The sequence below is a fragment of the Meriones unguiculatus genome (genome assembly GCF_030254825.1).
Source record: "Meriones unguiculatus strain TT.TT164.6M chromosome 13 unlocalized genomic scaffold, Bangor_MerUng_6.1 Chr13_unordered_Scaffold_47, whole genome shotgun sequence".
Taxonomy (NCBI): Eukaryota; Metazoa; Chordata; class Mammalia; order Rodentia; family Muridae; genus Meriones; species Meriones unguiculatus.
In genome coordinates, this window is record NW_026843653.1 from 2105378 (window position 1) to 2123106 (window position 17729).

Here is a 17729-nt window from a genome sequence, read left to right on the forward strand (position 1 = left end):
GGCAGCTCATACACATTGTTTACAGAAATGTCTTGTGTCCAAATCCATAATTTATTAATTATATATGCTACCTGACAACCTTGTAAAATTATTGATATGCTTGAGTATGAATTGTGTGAATGGAAGAATGCTTGATAAACAGCTAGCCTGTATAATTAACATATATGAAAATTTACATTTTTGTTTGCGTGTGTGTTTACATATAGAAACACTCATACATGCCTCTATATAACCAAGGGTTCTCAAATATTCATTCACTGCATTATGAACAAACACAAACATTCAAATTCAATTTATCAAATTCTAGCTAAGGAATTAGCTGACATTATGTGTGCATTTGTATGTATATTTTTATGTGTATGTATGTATACATATATGTAATTCTGAAATATTGGTTCATTTCTGATTTAAAGTTATCAAACAGAACTAAAGAGATGTTTTAGTATTTAACACGCATGCCACATAAAGAGTAAAACGTGAATTTGATCATGATGAAAAGATGGAAGAAAAGTTGGGTGCAGAAAGATAGGACTGTAATCCAAACTTTGGATCATGAAGACAGAGAGAGAACCTAAGTAATGCTGTCCACTAAGTTCAGAAAATCAGAAAGTAAATGTTTCACAGAGATAAAAATATAGTTGACAGCAACTGAGGAAGATAACCACAGTTGACTGTGGACTTAAGAAGCACATGTTCTCATGTGCATGAACACCCACACACAAGCTCACAGTCACAATAGAGCTAAGAAATTAAAATTTCACAATTATTTTAAAAGTTCAAAGAATCATTACACAATCAATTTTTATAATTCTTTAAGAATATTTCTCTTCATATTAAATACTGAAAAAATTCCAGACCTGTTTGAAGTTGTTTGGCCATTGAATCAGAACTTCATTAATGAAAAAACTTTGATCTTGTGCACTCTTGAAGACAAATTCTCCCACTTTAAGTAGTAGTGCATTTTGAAAACTATATGCAATAAAGTTTTGTATATCATACATTTCCATAATATTCTTATTCTCATCAAAGCTTATTTCATCTCCAGCAGTATTTGTAAATTTAATATTCCTCAGAAATGGATGCAGCTGAAGAGAGACATCATATGATATGAGTGGCCCACACAGATTATTGGCTGACTTTAAAGAGAAGTTCATTTTCCTTCTCTCTAACATGGCTTTCTTTTTGTAAGTGCTTAATTTGTTTATTTGTCTTCCCAGTTGTTTAGTGAGATTAAAATTATTCCCCATAGAAATAATGTAAGACCTACTGAGCACAAGTAGAAATATCTTCTATGAGATGGAAGACAGTATAGTGTGTATCATGTCCTTATTTGGAAAAAGTCCTGTGTTTTTCTCCAGCACCAGAAAATAATGTTTCAATTTAGAAGATGTAGATTTGAATAAGATCCAAAATGGTGGCACCCAGTGCACATGGTTACTAAGGCTTTAAATGTAGTGACTTCACAGCAAGTGAGAGGCCATGCTGTGGAACTGAAAATGCTAGTGTCTATGCTTCACATCTGTACAGAAGGTACTAGAAGGAAAGGTCCAACAAAAGGAAGTAAACAACACCCAAAGAAACACAGAAAATAAATAACACCACTGCTGCAAAACCAAAAGAATAGAAACACAAAAAAATGTTACAATCATAAAAATCAAAATAACAGGCACTACCAATCATTAATCATTAATATCACTCAACATCAATGGACTCAGTTCCTCAATAAAAAGACAGACTAACAGAATGGATGCATAAACAGGACTCATCAATCTGTTGCATACAAAAAAAAAACACACATCTTAAAAAAAATAGAGGACATTACCTCAGAGTGAATGGCTGGAAATAGCTTTTTCAAGGATACTGACCCAAGAAGCAAGATGAAAGGCATTCTAATATCTAATAAAATGATGTTTTAACTGAATTTATTCAAAAGAGATGGGAAAGGACACATATCATAGCAAGAGGATACATATGATTGCAAAAACCCACCAAGATGATGTCTCAATTCTGAATATTCTGCTCCATGTACAAGGGCACCTACATTTGTAAAAGTAACATTACTAAACTTTAAATCATAACACTAATACCACCACAGTAATAGAGGGAGACTTCAAGACCCCACAAAGCACAAGTCATGAATACAGTAACTAAGTAGAGAAACAATTAATGGAAGAAGAGATCAAATGGATTTAATGGATTTGCACAGATTTTGACCCAGACAAAAAGGAATATACCTTCTTTTCAGCACCTCACATCTTCTCCAGAATTGCCCATTGACATGGTCAGAAAGCAAGCCTCAACAGGTACAAGAAAGTTGAAATAACCCCTTGCATCTTATCATACCACCATGGATTAAAGCTAGATTTCCATAACAATGGAAATAAGACTAAACCTAAAAAAAACTCATGGAAACAGAACAACTCGGTAACCACTGAGACAGGGAAGAAATAAATTAAGGTTGTTCTAGAATTCAATGAAAATGAAGGGACAACATACCTAAACCTCTGGGACACAATGAAAGCAGTGCTAAGAAAAACGTTTGTAGCAATTTACTGTCTTCCTAAATATAATTAATGAATTCTCATAGTAGCAATTTAAACACATGTAAAAGCTCTAGAACAGACTGAAGTAAACACACACAAGAGGAGTTAACAGCAGGAAATAATCAAACTCATGGATGAAATTAGAATCATAGAAAAAAATGGAAACAATACAAAGAATCAGAGACACCAAGTGATATTTTTTTGAGAACATCAACAAGATAGACACCTCTAGGCAAACTAACAAAAAGTCAGAAGGAAAGTATTCAAATGAACAAAATCAGAAATGAAAAGGGGGAATAAGTCCAAAGAATCATTAGATCTTATTTCAAAATCCTGTATCCCACAAGTTTGGAAAATATAAATGAAATGGAAGATTTTCCTGATAGATTTCACTTAGCAAAGTTAAATCAAGATCAGTTAAGCAGGTTAAACAGTTATAAACAGTCCTATAACTCCTAAGAAAATAGAAGCAGTCATCAGAAGACTCCCAACCAAAAAATAATAATAATAATCCACAACCAGATGGCTTTAGCATGGAATTCTACCAGACTTTCAAAGAGGAGCTCATACCAGTACTTCTGAAACTATTTACAAAATCAAACAGAAGGGACATTGCCAAACCCATCTTTTGAATCCACAGTCACACAGGCACCTAAACCACACAAGGACCCAACAAAGAAAGAAAAGTTCAAATCCATTTCCCTTATGAACTTTGATGCAAAAATACTCAACAAGATACTGGTAAACCCAGTCCAAGACCACATGAAATATATCATCCACCATGATCAAGTAGGCATCATCCCAGGTTCAACATATTTAAATCTATCACTGTAATTCACTGAAAGAAAAAATAAATAAACATGTTCATTTTATTACATGGAAAAAATCCTTTGATGAAATCGAACACCACTTCATGATAAAAGCCCTGTAAAGATTGGGATAGAAGGCCCTACATAAACATAATAAAGGTAATATATAACAAGTCAATAGCCAAATTCAAATTAAATGTGGAGAAACTCGAAGCAATTACACTAAAGTCAGGAACAATACAAGGCTGTCCACTCTCTTCATATCTTTTCAGTACTCTATGTTCTAGCTAGAGCAATAAGACAACTACAAAAGATCAAGGGGTCAAAAGTATTAGAAAGGAAGAAGTCAAAATATCCCTATTCACAGATGATATAATAATATATATATATATGTATAAGTGACCCACGAAATTTTACCAGAGATATTCTACAGTTAATAAACCACCTTTAGGAAACTGGCTGTTATAAATTTAACTTATAAAATCAGTAGTTCACATGACTGTAAATAATAAATGGGCTTGTAAAAAATTAGGAAAACAACATACTTCACAGTAACCAGAAATAATATAATATATCTTGGTGTAAGTAAGAGAAAGACCTCTATGACAAGAACTTTATATCTCTGAAAAAAGAAACTGAAAAAGATATCACAAGATGGAAAGATCACCCATGCTCATGGATCGGTAGAATTAACATATTAAAAATGGCCATCCGACTAAAAGCAATCTACAGATTCAATGCAATTATTATCAAATACCAACACAATTCTTCACAGACCTTGAAAAAACAATTCTCAGTTTCATATGGAGCACAAAGACAAAAACAAAAAAACAGAATAGATAAAACTTTTTATATAATAAAAGAACTTCTGGAGGTATCTCCATCCCTGACTTCAAGTGAAACTACAGAGAAATAGTAATAAAATCTTATGGGATAAAAAGAAAGCAGTGCTAAGAGGAAGTTCATAGCACAACATGCCACCAGAAAGAAGTTTGAGACATCTCATAAAAAAAACCTTAATGATACACCTAAAATCCCTGGGGAAAAAAAAATAAGCAGTCACACCCAATAGGAGTAGACATTTGGAAATAATCAAACTCAGAGCTGTACTCAATGAATTAGAAACAAAGAAAACACTTCAAAGAATCAATGAGACCCAGAGCTGATTCTTTGAGAAAATCAACAAGATAGACAAACCCTTAGGCAAACTAACTAAAAGGCAGAGAGAAACTATCCAAATCAACAAAATCAGAATGACAGATATTGAGGAAATTCAAACAATCATTAGGTCTTACTACAAAAGCCTATATGCCGCAAAATTTTAAAACAAACGAAATGGACAATATTCTTGATAGATTCCATTTACCAAAATTAAATCAAGATCAGGTAAATAGATAAAATAGTCCTGTATGTCCCAAGGAAATAGAAGCAGTCTCAAAAGTATCACTTACAAAAAAGCCCAGGGCCAGAGGGTTTAGTACAGAATTTTACAGACCTTCAAAAATAGTTATCTCTAATTCTCTTAAAAATATTCCAAAAATAGAAGCAGAATGAACATTACCAAACTCATTCTATGAAGCCCCAGTCACCTTGATATCTAAACCTAACAAAGACCCAACAAAGAAAAGAACTTCAGACCTATATCTCTTATGAATATTAATGCAAAAATACTCAATAAAATACTGGCAAACCAAAACCCAGAATACATAAAAGATATCATCCACAATGACCCAGTAGGGTTCATTCCAGGCATGCAGGTTCAATATACATAAATCCATCATTGTAATCAATCATATAAACAAAGTGAAGGAGAAAAACCATATGATCATCTTCTTAGATGCTGAAAAAGCATTTGACAAAATCCAATACCCATTCATGTTTAACATCATGGAGAGATCAGGGATACAAGGCACATCGATAAACATAGTAAACACAATATACAGCAAGCCTATAGCCAACATCAAGCTAAATGGAGAGAAACTTAAACCCTTTTCCATTTTAACTTATACTTTTATTTATAAGATGAAAATGTTTTTATTTGCTAGACCACAGAAAATTACTTACTAATAATGTAAGATTCTAAGCTTCCCCTGATTGTGAGTGAGGCTTACCTGCCATGGTAGAAGTCAGTCTGTGTTTCTGTCTTCTTTAGATCCCATTTCAGTTTTGCTCAATAGCATTTTATGTAGGGCATAGGCCACTGCATATACTGCACTCCATATGGAATAGCTTGGCTCAGAAATAGTCATTACTTCATTTATTTTATCCTTAGTATTTAGGGAAATATTCACTGGACAGGGTTTATAATTTCCGCATTTCAAAGCAGGAGGTGAACAGATAAAATTGTCAATCCAGAATTTATAGAAGTAAACATCTCCTGGAAAATGGGAGGGTGTAAGGGCCTCAAGAAAGTGCTTGAAGCCAGGGATAGTTCTCTTCTTTAAAAATGAGAAGCTTCCACTGAATAGGTTTATCATAACATGCTTTTCATTTATTATAGACTCTAAGTATGTCCAGTGTGGCTTTGCAAAGATCCACACCTTCTTTCTGGTTACAAATATATGAATGTCTACACAGAAGAACAGCAAGTCATCTATATCACCATAGAATAAATTCACATTTACTCGTGTGTGTTGTTTCAAGTTCAGCAAACCATAATCATATTTTACCCTATAGTTCCACTTATCTGGGAGTTTTTCTGTAAAAGCCACACAGATATCTTCTGGTACCATCTTTACTTTCAGGTCAGAGAGAAACTCCCTGCCTCTCTGATCATCAGACACAATGAGCCCCACCCACTTCCAGCTAAAGTGGAGCAATAAAGAGATCAGCCCTTGGACTAGACTTCTGTCTTTAGTAGACATCTGATAAAGGGATGGGAATGAATCTTTGTCACTAAGCATGGAATCAAACAGTCGATTTGTGACCTGAGGAAGCAAAGAAAAATAGTGATTCTGAGTTTTAGGCATTTGGAATCTTCACCCTGAGTGAGGAAGTGACTTCATTATTCAAATATGAGGGTTAAAGGACTGAATGTTGTTAAGGAGGATGTCTTCTGTGAGATTAGCTTGTCCCTAAATTATGTGGTGGAGTACAGTCTTTTACAAATACCATAGGCTCCAAAGTTACTAAGGTGCCTGAAGCAGCCAAGAAGAAAGCAATAAACTGTTCATTGGCTTTGAAAGGCACTATAGACCTCTTTGTTGCAGTAACAATGAAGAAGAGTATCTGAGGTAGAGAAAACTACAGAAAGCATTAACAGGTACTTTCTAGTCACATAACACCATGTTTCCAAGAACCTTCACCTTTAGTAAAGCAGATACAAAAAGAAACTAACAAAGCTTTTAGAGATTCAGTTTCCTTAGTTAAAATGGTGCAAGTTTTGATGACCTGGGATCTCATTGTCAGGGTTTATTGTATCATCCCTCTCAATAGATTTGATAGAGAAGAAACTTGGACAGATGTAAATTATTGTCTTTTACTTTTTATTACATTAGGTTAAAATACATTAACAAATTGTTTAACTGAATGATAACAATGACAGTTACCATGTGGGTTTTTTAATCTTGATTATTGCTGACTCTTGTGCTCACGAAGTATTTTCTCTGTTTGTAGTAATGCCTGCTGACAGATGCATTTCTTCAGTGTAGTCTGGCATGAGTCAATTGCAACGATACAGCTAAATGGTTGGTCTCTGTGGCTGCTATTCTGAGATCTACTTTCCTGAATGAGATCATTAATTCCTTGAAAGATTTTCACAGTGATGGCATTAAATATTGTTCCAAACTTACGTTATATGTCCTGGATTTTTCTTTTTCCATATGTCCAGTATTGACAACGATAGGAATTTTGAGATGTTTATATGCTAGATTGGGTAGTTAGGAATCTTTGCTGTAGAATTTGACTTATGATCAAATGCAGACTGAATATCTACAGTACATCATCCATTTTTTGGAGATAGAATCATAGATAGTGCTAAATTATCTGCTTAGAAATTCCCAGAATTTGCTGTCCATGCTTTTCACCACACTCTGTCATCTGTTAACTATTGCTATATCAAAATAATTCATTCACTGCTATTTGAAATCTGCCTACACTAGACATAATCCACTTCTTTGTTTTCTTTTGTTTGTTTTGTAATTAATTTTTTTCTTTGTTTCAGACAGGTCTAAGATGTGATTGTGCTTAAAATATGTTTCTAACTTACTTGTGGGACATTGTAGAGCTCTGAAAGTGTTGCAATTGCAGCAGAAAATTCTGGCTTGTTTCCTGAAAGGATTCCTAGAGCTTTGTGTTGAGTGTTGCACTTGTAGTTAGGGATATAATCACTCCTTCCAGACAGCCACATCAGAGGGCCCTCCAAGGTTATTTTGTTAGAATTAAAGGCATTGTAGATGTGGGAACTCAAGGTCATATTGGGAAGCAGGTTTGAGTCCTTATTGATCTCTTCAATGGCAAAGTATAAGGTAAGCAAATATTGATAGTTTCTCCAAGTCACTCTAAACCAGAGGAACAGAAGGATGGGTATTGTCAGTACATTTTTCTCAAAAAATCTTTATCAAATACAGGTACCTAGAGGTCTTAGCCTTTGACTTTTCCTGTGACATGTAAATCTTGTGTGAATAAGCCCATCACAACCCAGGAACATCATCAAACGGAAGTTTAACTGTTTCTAATATTTTTTGTGTACATTGTGTGCATAAAATATCACTTGTTTGTATCTTATGGGTACTGAATACATAGGTGCTTATGATGTTTGGGTTCATGGAAGCACTGTGTTATGGAAGAGTCACTAAGCTGTTTACTAGGAATATAAGTAAGAGCTTCATAACCTTTTCTTTTGTAATGTTTCAATTTCATACTCACTTATGAAAATTCTATCAAGTTTTGTGCACTCCTAGTGTTAAAGTGTCTCTTTGTGGTATAGACAGATGCCCGGTCATATATCTATAGATAGACCATTTTGAATAAAAGCTAGCATCAGTTCTCAGTGCCCACAGGGTGGCCTTGGAAACATGTGTAGCTCCAGTTCATAAGATCTCTTCTGGCATCTTTGGTCACCAGGCTTACCTATGGTATTCACATATATATAAGAAGGTGAGTTCTCAAGTACATGAAATAAGAATAAATAAGCATGTGCAAAATAGTGTTCTTGGGTTTGAAAAATGATTGATATATTATGACTAGTTGCTGCTCTTGTGGAGGAACCTGATTCAAGTCACAGTAGCCAGCTTTAGGTTCTAATAGTGTGTAACACTAGTTCTAGGGGATCCATGTCCTCCACTGGCCTCTGAAGTGACTATGTACACAAGTGGTACACACACAAACATGTTGTCAAAACAATCATAAACATAATGTAAAAATTAATAAATCTTTACAAAAATTCAAAAGGTAGTAAAAAAGTAGTAAAGGAAAGGTGTTTCTCTAAGCTTGAAGATTAAATGAATGAGTAGAGTTTCCTGGGTAAGGCAGGGGAAAAAAGTAAGTTAAAGTAACATATAAAAGAGAAGAAAACCCCAAGTACATTAAGACGGTACAAAAGTGCTCACAATGGGAGAACCTGGAAATTTGTTGCAGGTAGATGAGTTGAACTGTGTCACACAAAGCCTTCAACACTTGCAGATGGGCCCTCAGAATCTTGTTTCATAATCTGTGATAGATAAGAATCTGGGTCACCTAATAGAAGGAGCTTAACAGAAATCATTAGCCTAAAGTCCACTGGGTTCTACTGAAGGAAGGATTCTGCCTTCTGACCTGCCATCAACAGGAAGAAATTCCATTTGGTTGTACTACATTAATCTGGGATCTGTGGCTGAATGTTCTGTTAAGAGAGAATCTATTGGACAAAAGCAGGCAATGAGCAACAACTGAGAGAAAGAGAATTATTTTTCCCCAAGGATTATCCCATAGTAAATCTTGTACTGCAGGAATGTATGCATGTATAAATGAGAACTCCTGGACGGAGCTGAGTCTGCAAAAACTACCTATGAAAACTTCATTGATGTGGAGATATTGCAATGTTATAGTTAGAGAGGCTCATTACCTTAGCCCAGACTACCTGCAGCACCCCAAGGAGCCATTTCTTGGACACCTCTAGGATTAAGATGATAACTATATCTATATATGTATGTCTATCTATCTATCTATCTATCTATCTATCTATCTATTTTTCCTATAGCTGATGAATAAAATAATTTTAGAATATAGTAACCCAGGACACTCCTGGATTTTGCCAATCTAAAAGACAAGTGACATCACATAGCCATCTTGGGCCTGTATGATAACTTGCCCCATTTTGCTGTTAACGTTTTCTCTGAGGTTTCCAGTACTGTACTGGATTCATAGTTTTCTTTATTTATTCTGTTACTATAAACATTCACAAAGCTGCTTCCATATTGTATCAGGAAATTTGGGATAACCTAATTTTTTTCCTAGACTCTCAAATTTATTCAAGAAGAAATTCTCTCTTTTTTCATTTGTGCTGAGGGCTTATGTTTTTCCAGTCACATAAAAGTGATACTAAAGACTAAAGAATCGATTCAGTTGGTAACATCTGTACACTTATTCATTTATATTTGTGTGACAGGAATGCCACCAGAAGATCATCATTGCCAATCAACCAAGTCCCAAAGGGTCCTAAAGAGTCTGATGCACCCACCAAGGACAATGCATGGTCTCAACCTAGTCTACATATAAGTAGATGATGTGCTGATTATGCTTCACACGGGCCCACTAGTTAGTAGAGTGGACATGGACTATATTTTCTGTTTGTTGATCACTTTCCCCTGATGGAACTGCCCTAACAGACCACAAGGGAGGAAAATGAACTCAATCATCATAAGACTACAGGGGCTGGGGCATGTAGGTAGGGGACAGAATACTGGAGGAGGGTGTGGGAGAGAGAGTAGGATTGGGAGGAAAAGAGGGTGGGGCCCATGGGCCTATGACCAAGATGTAAATGGAATTAATTAATAAAAAGTATTCAAGTGAAAAAATATGACAGTAAGTTAGATGCTCTCCCTCAAAGCCCTCAGAGAGTTCTGCTGAGTATGGATTTAAGATGTAATGACAACGATTTCTCTGCCAGACATCTAGAGTCCGTAGCTAAGATAGGCAGAAATGGCCTTTCCTTTGATCATATTTCAACTGTGATGATGACGACTGAACTATGAATTGCCACATGCTTCACCCAACAATAAATCCCTGCCCAACCTTTGGACACTGTTGAGTTAAGTGCTCTGGTCTGCCTGGCCAAGGTAGGTTACGTTTCCAAGTTGCTGCTGCATAAAAAACATCTCAGGCCTCAGGAGTCTGATGTTTGGTGGGTCATGATGCCTTGTGTGGCAGATGAAGACAATGTTGTTTTGTGTGTCATGCAAAGACTGTCAAGCCTTGCTCCCTACAAAGTCTTTGAGAATGCCATGGAGGAACCCCAGACTGGGTGCCCAGGTATCTATTAAGTCTCTGTCAATTTGACTGATATTTGGATTATACTGATATTTGGATTATACTTCCTACTCAAATTTACCCCTCTCAGATCTCTTGTCCTGTTCACAGCAGGTTGTCACTATAGAAGTTTAGCAGAGGTTATGAAACTTTAGGCAGCTCCTCTGAACAAGGCTGCAGCTGCATGGTCAGTCTATATCATACATGAAAGTCAGGCCTTGTCCTTTTCTACAGATACTAGATTCCCTGCCAAAGAAGGCATTACCTTGCTGGCTTCACACTGAAAAATCTAATCTCACAAAATTAGATTTAAATGAGATTCAAACTGAAGCTACGAATACCTAACAGTTTACATTTTATGGTTCTTTCATTAAAAAAAAAAAAAAAACCACAAAAACTTGCTTGTCAATCATTTCTCCCAGTTATCAAACAAATCTGTCTCTGGGTAAATGCATAGATGGGGGAAACAAACACTTTAAAACTGATGGAAATTTTGAATGTCTAAGAAATGGATTTAAGGTATGTAAATGCAAGTTGTAAATGTCTGAGAAAGTGGTTTAAAGTACGTGAAAATGAGACATAAAGAGTTTAAAATATCAGAGTTTTAAAATATTAATTAGTGGGGTTTTGATGTGCTATGAAAACCACATTTTAATGTCCTTTCATTCCTGCTCAAGATATACTTCAATGCTTCTCATTGTGCTGAAAGCTTATCTGTCATTACATATTCAGAAAGAGGAAAGGTTGTTCTCTTTTTAGCCCAGAGCCATCCTTTTTTGGTGCCCAAGTTTGTCTGTAAAGCATTAGTCTACTCCAACTGTTTACAGACACTTGTTCACTGCTTTTCCTAGAGTGAGACTTTCAGTGTAGACTATGGATTGTGGTCATGTTAATATATTTAAAGCTTGTATATCTGTGTGTAAACTTTAAACAACTATGATTTAAACTTCTACTTGATCCACCTATCACAGCTTAAACAGAATCTAGATTAAGACCGGTCAATTAACGATTCAGTCTTTTCTGTCTTTTATCAATCACTGAGGATGGGCTCTTTTCTTCCTCCTGTGTTGGGATTCCTTCTCTCTCTTGCTGCAGTGGGCTACTGAACTATGGTTTCTCTATCTTGTGAAAGCATTCTTAAGAGTTCTTTACTTCCAGAATAAATTAGACATCCTTTTTTTTTCTATTCAAGTACTCCATAACAATACAGGTACCAGGACCTTAGTCTAGTATGTTTGTTTCCTACTCTGAGAGGAAATAGGCATTGAAGTTTCAAGAAGGTACTTTTCAGAAAGGGACCACCCTATTCCCAACACTGATGTTCAAATGAACATATGTACCAATTATAGCATCAACTAAAAAAGCCTAATGATTCCTCCACATTATCATAAATAACCAACAACCTACCATACAGTTTCTCAGAGAGATAAAGTGGCAGATAAATATTTCAGAAAGTAAAGAGATGAACAACAGAAAAGAAGACAGAACCAAGCAATGAATTCAACTGGGCATCGAGACAAGAATCAGGAGTCTCCATGAGAACTCAGACGAAGGAAAGAATAAATAGCTGTACACAGGAAAGACTGAGTAGCATAAAAGACAAATCATAAGACAAAACTGAGATTGTGAGGGAGGAGAAAGTCACATAGAAATGTTGCAAATTAAAATCATAAAACCTCAATTAAATCTGAGTAAATTGGGTTTCCAGCAGAGCTAACTAAACAGAGAACAGAATATGGGCATAAATGACTTGCATTTCAGAACACTACATTACAACATCAGTGATAAATAAATAAATTATAAGTATGACCACAGTGTCTAAACTCTGAGATATTTTAAAGATACTAAAGACAGAACACATGAAACTGGAGATTCTAAGATTTGCACTGAGCACATAGGGATACTCAAGTTCACTTCAGCAGAAACTCTCCAAGTCTCTGGAAAGAAACAGATATTCAAGCATAAGACATTTAGATGGCCAAATAGACCTGAGAAGAATGGAAACTTATCTTGATATACTAGAGTCAGTGTGTTAAAAATATGTAAGTCTCACCATGGAATCACAACATGGAGAGACACAAAAGTTGTTCTTATTTCTATTCCTAATTTCTTTCTGACTGGAAGCATAACAAAGAATAGTGGAAATGTTTGCAGAGGCACAATGAAGCAGAAAAAAATGTGAAACTGCTTTTCACATTGTTCTGTATCTAGTTCATTATTCTCAATGGAATCACATGTGTTTAGCATGTCATGTACCTTTAACCAGAACAACCATAGCACATTCAAGCAAGTACTCACAGGTCGAACTTCCATAGTAGACTTGGTTCTCTGTCAAAAAAGATCTCGTCAGTTTGGGATAGATCAAGTGGGATGGAAATGGGAATAAATGTAGCGAGGTTAACATCTGCCTCCATGTAGGTGTTGGTCTTTCCATAATAACCACAACTGCTCAGAAATATCTCTGCTGATGTATACACAGGTTGCAGGAGGAGGATGAGGCAAAGCAAAGGCAAGTACATGTCAGGCTCTTCACTACACAGAGACAGTATCCTGCATTGAGGCAGATCCAAGAAGATTCTTGGCTTAGGTCCTGCAACAGGCTGAGACCTCAACAATGTCAGAGAAGACTTTGTATGCTACAGCTGCTTCCTACTGTTGCTTCAGGCTGTCAGTCTGTGCATATCCAAAGGTTCATGACAGGCCAGCGCACACACAAAGTCTAGACAACTGAGGGTCACGGTGCTCAGATATTTCTGTCACTGTATCCAAACTTGCTCTGAATTTTCTGTCTTTTTATTGTTCTATTTCTCTCTCTTCCATGTACTCTTGGAATTCCAGAGCCCTGGGGCTCTGCACCTGGTTCCTTCATGTGGGTGAAAAACATGTTTGGTTCTTTCTTTCTTCTACAACTTGTATGATTTCATCATGGTACACAGTGACTTTGGAGAGCACCATAGTCTGAGGCAAAACTATAGGTCATAAAAAAAACAGCTTGTTTGTTTTGGATTGCTGTTGTGAAAGGTAGTTTGAACATTTGATTTCATCTAGTAAGGGGAGCAAGGGCAGTCACTGTTTGATCACTTTGCTACCTCTTTGATCACTTCCACCAGTCAAAGTGGCTAAACTATGTAACAGGGCAAGTGGTTCTGGAAAGTTTTGATGAGACCTGATAGGCTACAGTAAGATAGTAGAGGAGGAGGATGTCCCTTATCAGTGAACTAAAGGAGGAACATCAAGGTGGGAGCTGGAGTGGGAGAGATTTCACTCATACTTTGACATGGGGTTTTGACCAAGAAAGTAAACACTGGTGACTCAGCCTTATGCAGGACACCTGGATTCTGGGTTCTCAACTCAGCTTTTGCATTCAGATTTCCTCCTGGACGTCTGGCACCAAATTCAAAATTATACAGCACCAAAAGATGGGGCAACCTGCTCTCAGACAATTTAAGTCATGACAGACAACACATTTAGAACTTGTATGCTTAGCTTAGATTATCAGCCACTTTCCTCTTTACATTCTTTCCTGATTAAAAGTCAAACATTAATCACCTTAAGAATCAGGATAGGAGTAAGTGTTGGAGCCTGTGAATATGAACTCAGTTTTGAACCTGGCAGCAAAAGTCTTGAGATGGCTGGACTCAGTCAATTATCTCTTAATAACAACCAAAAAGAAGAGTGCTTCATCTCTATACTTTCTCTACTTTACTGTAATACTGTTTATCATAATTACTACTGATATAATTCATGGTATTTTTATTATATATATTATTATTATAAGATATATACAATATAATGCTAATCAAAATTTGATATCTAACTTATGCAAAATCCATTCATGAAAACACAGCCATGAAATTTCAAAACAGCTAAAACTGTAAGAGGCTTTGAATGTAGGAAAGTGAAAAAATGATGTACTGTTAATTCTTATATATAAACAAACAAAATAATTAATTGATGCCTCCTATGTATAATCTTGCAAAATTTGGTTACTGGAATTTAAAAATATATATACAGATTACACACACAAATCTATTTATCTCTCTCTATATATATTAATATATATAATTAATAGATATAGATATAGATATAGATAAATATACCTATATAGTGAAATTTCTATGTAGGCAGCAGCTTAATTTCTCTATGTTCAGTGAATTGTGTAAATGCTGTATTCAGTGATAGACACTTGCAGTGAATTTATGGAGAGCAAGTCATAATCTTGATAAAAGTGTGCATTGTTTGGGCATTCTAATAAGACTCCTTTGGCCACCACCTCAAGTAGATATAACTCATACTTCATTTGATGACAAGTGACATCCTGTTGCATGCGACTCTCTCATCTTATTTCATTTGGATCACCTTCAGATATGTATACATTTTAGGCAGCTTTTGCTGTATTAGGTTACTACAGTAATATTCAATTGACATTTCATCTTCACTGTCTTTCTTCATATTACTTTCCATAATGTCCTCTTTCTTCCCCACTTCCAACCAAGTCTTCTTTATGAGCCCATCTTACATAAATAAATAATTATTTTATTGACCTATCCTAGGGAGATCTAGTTACTTATTCTTGAACACTAGTCCCATTTTCTGTGTGTATCCTACATGGTTTTATGTACTGTACATTGCTTATCATTCACTTCAAAAGTAATATTAACATGTAAGAAGGTACATGCCATATTTATACTTTTTAACTTGTGTTACTATACTCAGACTGATTTTTTTTCTAGTTTGCCTGCAGATATGCATATTCTTTCAAATTTCATGTTTTACTTTGTAAAATGACTGAGTAATATTTTATTGTGTAATTGTCCACATTTTCTTTATCTATTCTTCAGTTAATGGACGTCAGGGTTATATCCAATTTCTGGAAGTGTTGCTTAGAGCAATTATAAATATGTTTGCACAAATGTCCCCATGGAAGGATAAAACATGCTTTGGATATATGCCCAAGAGTGGTATAGCTGGTTCTTGTGGCAGAACATTCTCTATATTGCTGAGGAAAAGCCACAAGTATGTCCTTAGTGGCTAAACATTTTTGTACTCTTACTAGCAATGTCTGAATATTCTTAGCCATTGTGACTCTCTTTAGACCATACCTCAAACTACTTTTGGTTTCCATTTCCCTGTTGACTATCGATCATGCACATATCTTTAAATGTTTCTCAGCCATTTGAATTATTTCTTTAAGAATTCTCTTCTGATATTTTTTTCTATTTCTTTCTTCAGGGACTGAAGTTTTTTTTTTTTTTTTGTTTTGTTTTTTCTTACAAGTCTTTCACTTGCTTGGTTAGAGTTACACCAAGGTACTTTATGTCCATTGTGACTATTGTGAAGGGTGACATTTTCCCAATTTCTCTCTCAGCCCTTTTGTCTTCTGTATACAGGAGTGCTACTAATTTTTTTGAGTTGATTTTGTATCCGGGCACTTAGCTGAATAGATTTATCAGCTGTAGGTGTTCCCTGGGAGAATTTTTGGGGTCACTCAGGTCTACTACCATACATCATCTGCAAATTGTGACATGACATGAACTCATGGACTGGCTCTTTGATCACCTCCATGTGAGGGGGTAGCAGCCTTACCAGTCCACAGAGGAAAACAACGAAGCCAGTCCTGATGAACCTTGATAGACTTGTGTCAGATGGAAGAGAATGAAGTCCTACCATATCATTGGACTGGGGGAGGGGCATAGGAGAAGAAGAGGAAGGGTGGGATTGGGAGGGGATGGGGAGGGTGCTACACCTGGGATACAAAGTGAATAAACTGTAATTAATAAAAGTAATAAAGAATTCTTTATTTAGAATTATATTGTGTATTATTTGTATTGTATATTTTCTTGATATCTAATTTTTCTTTTGACTTATTCATTCATTTGAATATTAGAATATATTTGGGTGTGTAGTTGGTGAACGTATTTTAGCTTTTTGTACACTTCTTCATTTTCAGAATGATGGCGGTCCTTTGTTATGAAGAAGATTTTCAGTTATCTGCTGTAATATTGAAGATGGTTTATTTTTATGCTTGGGCAAGGGCTAGGAAGATCTCCCCTACTCATTGACAACTAAGATTAATACAGCAAAACTCTCCATCATAAAAAATTGCAATCCTCATTGCAATCATTCAGTGCAATCCTCATCAAAATTCCAGACAATTCTTACCAGATGTTGAAAGGACAATTTTCAGCTTCAAATAGAAGCACAAACAAACCATGAAACCTAAAACAATCCTAAATAAGAACTGCGAGAGGGATCACCCATCCAAAGATTGAATTGAACTAAAAACTATAGTAGTAACAGGATGGTATTGGCAGAGTAACAAACACTTTGGTCAATGATGAGATGGAAGACCCATGCAGAAATCCAAATACCTATGGACAGTTAATATTTTTAAAATAAGAAATCTTGAAATAAACACTGGAAAAAAGACAGCATCTTCAACACATTGTTGTGGTCAAACTAGAAGTATGCACATAAAATAATTCAACAGATCCTTATGTATCACTCTGAACAAAACAGATTAAAGAGCTCAGTAAAAATCAAGAAACAGAGAATCTGATGGATGAGAAATTAAGGAATAGTATTTTTCTAGTCATGAGAATGTCTTTTTCATGTTTTAGACAGTGTTGGTGAGTTTTTGTTAGACTTCTTCAGCATTTTTTTTATTTCTAGATACATCTTAGTTTTTAATTTTATCGATTCCTTTTGTAATAAAATGTCTTCAACTATCTTCAGTATTTTACTTTACTTTTTGTTTTCACAGATAATCATTGAAGTTTTATATATATCCTCTGTTATATCCTTGATTTATCTATGTTTTGAAATCATTGTTTTGTTCTGTGGCTATATTGAATTTCTCAGGGTCTCCCCTAGTAGGGTTGTGGTGATTTGGTGTCTTGGGTGTTAGTGATTTTGATTTCGCTCTGGTGTC